We start from the raw sequence: 5,006 nt of genomic DNA, 5'->3' as shown, positions 1-5,006 counted from the left end.
GGTAAGGATAGCTACCTTGACCCTCCAGGTTGCCCAGATCATCTGGGCACCAGTGCCAAGATTGTTTGGGACCTAATATTCCCCCTTATGAACAAAGGCTACCACTTGTATGTAGATAACTTCTATACAAGCGTCCCTTTGTTCAAGCTGCTGTATTGTTTCGATACGGTAGCTTGCGGTTCTATAAAAAAGAACCGCTTGGGTTTCCCACAACGCCTGGTACGAACCCGGCTAGGAAAGGGGGAGACCTCAGCTCTACGCCAAGAGGAGCTTTTGGCATTGAAGTTCAAGGACAGAAAAGAGGTGTGCATGCTGAGCACCATCCACGATGAGAGAACCGTGGAGGTTTCTGTCCGTGGCAGAGCTGGGGTCACTACAAAGCCAGTGTGCATCAGGGCCTATAACAAGCACATGGGTGGAGTTGATCTGTCAGATCAACTCCTACAGCCCTACCTCATTATGAGGAAGACAAAGGCCTGGTACAAGAAGGTTGCAATTTATCTAATGCAAATTGCAACCTATAACGCTTTTTTGCTGCACAAAAAAGCAGACACTGGGCTGAAGCTGTCTTTTTTGCAGTTTCAGCTCGAAGTAATTTCAGGTATCTTGTACCGTGATGCACCTGGTCCCCAAGTAGTGATGGGAACCAACAGAATTGGGGCTACCCATTTTATTTTTAAAATCCCCCCTACAGCAAAGAAGCAGAATCCCCAAAAGAGATGCAGGGTATGCTACAGCAGGGGGCAAAGAAAGGACACCACATTTTACTGTCCAGATTGCCCTGGAAAACCTGCACTCTGTGTCGGTGACTGCTTCAAGCTGTATCACACAGTTTCCCATTTTTAATTTTTTTTTTGTTCCTGCTCCATTTTTGTATTTTTTTTTAATTTTTTGTTACATTTACTGTTTTTTAGCTTTTATTTGCTCCACCATTTTTAAGCGTTTTTATTTGCACTGTCAAGTGACCCCTGTGTCCATTCCGTGGCATGAGGGACCACTTAAGGTGCTAGATCAAATCCCTTCTTGGAGATAGGCCAGGCTTTCTTGTAACCTGTCCCTACTGATAGTTGGGTACAAGCATTTTTCTTTACCCAGATGTAAAATTCCTACTGAATTTGAATTGCTCATGTTCCAAATGTGGCCCTTTTGCCCCCAAACAATCTGACAAACCCATGCATGTGGGGTATCAATGTACTCAGGAGATGTTGCTGGACACATATCTGGGTGTTGTGTGACCGCAACATATACCAGGAGCTGTAATTTCACACCTGAAGTACAAAGTATGTGAAAAAAACACCAAAAACAATTACTATCCCAAACTTTGACAAGGGTTGGTGGTAGGATTAGTGCATGGAAAGGGTTAAACTATCAGCATCTAAAATACCCTGGGGTGTCTAGTTTTCAAAAATATATGGTTTGGTGGGGTAAATTTAATTTGCTGGCTTCAAAGATGCCCCAAATACCACATAGAGACAGAATTACCAGATTCAGAGAAAAATGGTTTTGAATTAGCAAAACGCTACTTGTACTTATTGCCCCATAACGTGTAGAAGAAAGCAAAAAAATATAAAAACATTGGGTATTTCTAAACTCGGGACAAATAGTAGAATCTATTTAGCAGGTTTTTTCAGTAGTTTTTTATGATGAATAAAAGATTTTTCAAATAAAAGTGAGAAAATTTGTTTTTTTTTCAATTTTTCGTCATATTTTATTATTTTTATTATAGGAAATTACATCATATGAAAAAAATTTTGGTGTCTGAAGAAAGCCCTTCTTGTCCTGAAAAAAACAATATATAACTTGTGTGGGTTTAGTAAATGGGTTAAGAGAAAATTACAGCTAAACACAAACACCGCAGAAACGATAAAACAGCCATTGTCACGAAGGGTACAAAAAGTAAAATCAGCCTTTGTCACGAAGGGGTTAAAGTAAAGCATGGTGCAGAAAACAAATATAATATGATATGCTATATTAGTTTGTTAGTTTTTATGATCCACATTATATATCATAATAGCCAGGGGTGGACTGGCCAAAGAGGCTTGGTGGAAATTGCCCCTTTGGTCAGTCTCAACTCCTTATGCATGGCCGGTCCCCAATTGCTATGGTAGGTAGCAAATCAGTAGGGTCTCTTAATGCAATGTAACAGGAACCAACAGTAGTAACACAGAGGTTTGCACCACAGCTTTTCAATTAAATACATGAATACATTCCAAATCAGCATGGTCTTAAAATAACATGTACCATTTTGGTCAGAAGCTATTTCTTGAATGTCCACCAAGGGTCAGGCAAATTAACTGAAAAAAATAGCACTAAATATGTGTGTAGTGCAGAAAGGTGTTTGGGACTAGACCAATGAAATATAAATGTAAATATAAATCAAATGTTAAATGTGGAGAATAGATACAATTCCAAATAAATGGGCTGCCCAAGAAACAGTTTTAGTCTATGACCTCTTCTTACACCTGACTACAATTCATGCCTTTTTTAGTTTGTTTACCGTTACACAGGTTATTGCCTCGTTCAGCTTGACAGGTTCCTCCTGTTGCCTGGGCATGTACTTCTTGATTTGAGGTTTTGAAGTCTGGTGTTCCTGGTGGATCAATAAACTCCGGGATCTGTGTGTGTCTCTTGAAGAACTCCATTGGGGCTCTAGTTCACTCTGACCTTGAGTGTGCATACAGCATTCATAACACTCTATAGTACATAAAGAAGTACAAAGCTACAAAAATAATTTAAACAAAACATATTCAGTTTCATTGAATGTAAACATGATATCAAAATTGCCACTAATATAGAGAGACTATAGAGAGACTGCATGAACTGAATCCCAGTCAAATGTAAATAAATATCGATAAAGAAGAAAGAAAACTATACATGCTAAGATTTGAATTTGCTCAAACATAATAAAATTGCAGTGGACGAAGTCTTTAATCACGGAAGAATTAATGCAGGATTAGGATCTATTTCTCAGTACCTACCACACCATACCCTGCCTAAAATAAAAATGCAACATCCCAATCCCCCCCCCCCAAAAACAAATTGAATAGCCCTGACGTACATTATGTTGATGATATGTCATTTCTGACAGTGGTTTAATGGGACTTACGGACAGTTAACATCAATCAGGTGCTTTTTATTTGAGTGAGGCAAAGGTGGATTTTAACTTTCGCTACTGATTATATCTTATTTGTCTACATCCTAGGCAGTGGTTCTCTTCAGGGGCTCACTAACCTAGTAAGTGGTGAAAAGGAGAGTATGTATATGTATGCGTGTTAGCGTGAGTAAGTTTGTGGGTTATTATGTGTGTTTAAAATACAGGGTGAACCGAAGAAATACTGTTCCCAGGTGCCACTAAACCTAGACTCACCCCTGAATTACTAATTAGCCTGCCTGCTAGTATGTATTATAGTGTCTTTATGGGGTATTCATTAATAATTGGTACGCTTGCTTTTATTCTTGTTATAGTTATAAACTATTTAGCCAGAATATTTATGAAGGAAAGACTTTATGTAGAAAATTCTGAATTAAATAAATAGTTGTGTATACATTATCCTTTTTTTGGTTTATAGCACCCAATGAAGGGAGTTGCATAGCCTTTATTATAGGTAACTTCCCTAATGTATGCTTAGTGCGCTAGATTTCCTAAAGTCATTTTGTACAATGCAAGAAATTTTGACTTTCATTTGTGATGTTTATTTTGAACAGTTTGGGTATTATACACATACAGATATATGAAATATTCTTAGTATGTATTTACATGCTTTAGCACAGGTGAACCAAACAAGCAGAACTGTTTGTTATTATCAGATGGCATTTCAACTGCTTATGGTATTCAAACACACATTTTCAGAAACACAATGTTCCTCTCTCAATTTTAAAGGCTGTAAAATGATTAAGGGAAGTCCAAATAGCTTTGCTAGGCTCATAAATCATAAGCGGGTACCTAAAATTGTACATTTCCATTTAAAAACATCTTTTACAACTTAATATTCTGCCATGAAGTTTCAAAATAATATGCTATACATTTAGGTCTTGTCAAGTAATGGACAGAGGATATACAGGTCTTTAGGGCATATAGATATATTTAAAAAAATCTACATTCTACAGAAAATTACAAAACTCAATTTCAACAAGCACAAATGCCTAGAATGTAATATTTTATGTAAAGAAACAAATGCAATTGTCACATAACCCATACGTTTTTGTGGTTTATTGTCCATGTCTGCGAATAAAGGTTGCAGCTTGATTGTAGCGGACATGTTCTGTATAGATAATAGATGCTTTGAGCTTGCTTGGGGGGGAAAGTTCCTTTTAGAGCTTGATTTCAAATTTTACCTTTAAAATAGCAATTTTTTAGCCTGGAAAATCTTGTGGTCTTTTACTACTGTTAGTATGATAGAAGGCAGACATTTTATTTTCCAACTGTGTGTTTTTCTCATGGTTTACAACTTATTTTGTAGATTGTAAGCTCGTTCGAGCAGGGCCCTCCTCACCTGTTGTCTCTGTAAGTCAAATCTTTATGTTACATACTACTTGTTTTGTCCTTTCCACCCATTGTACATCACTACCGAATTTGATGGCGCTATATAAAACAATAAATAATAATAATAATTTGTCTCCATTGATGGTTCATTATGTCACCTTTTGAAACAAAGGAAATTGAAAACATAATGCTATTGACTAGTACACGTATGGGTATTAATAGCAATTGCAGTTGATTCTTTCATTCATAAACGTTAAGATAAATGCCTTTTAGCAGGAACACTACTTTATTGACTGATTGCTCAATCTATGTTAATCACAAGTCCAAGGGTATGTGTGTATGTATGCATGTATGTCAGAATGAGAATGTTTGTGTGTGTGTTAACTTGAATGTGTAAGTGTATGTAAGAATGAATGTGTATGTGTAGTAGCATTGATGTATATGTGTAAATGTGTATTTATGATTATGAGCAAGTGTATTTTAATCTTTTATGTTTAATCTGTATAGATGTGTGTTAATGTGA

General features: G+C 36.8%; 1 non-coding gene across 1 annotated transcript; it reads left to right on the top strand.

Moving 5' to 3' along the window:
* Nucleotides 1–949: 949 nt before the first annotated feature.
* Nucleotides 950–1,079, top strand: LOC149302331 (small nucleolar RNA SNORA35). The gene has a single exon (XR_016272088.1). It is a non-coding gene; the product is annotated as a small nucleolar RNA SNORA35 (small nucleolar RNA).
* The last annotated feature ends 3,927 nt before the right edge of the window (nucleotides 1,080–5,006 follow it).

Source organism: Sceloporus occidentalis, unplaced genomic scaffold (assembly GCF_023333645.1).
Source record: "Sceloporus occidentalis isolate IW3139 unplaced genomic scaffold, rSceOcc1.0.p SCAF_19, whole genome shotgun sequence".
In the NCBI taxonomy this organism is placed as follows: Eukaryota; Metazoa; Chordata; class Lepidosauria; order Squamata; family Phrynosomatidae; genus Sceloporus; species Sceloporus occidentalis.
Note: the sequence above shows the minus strand (reverse complement) of the source record. Positions and strands in the feature narration are given on the sequence as shown.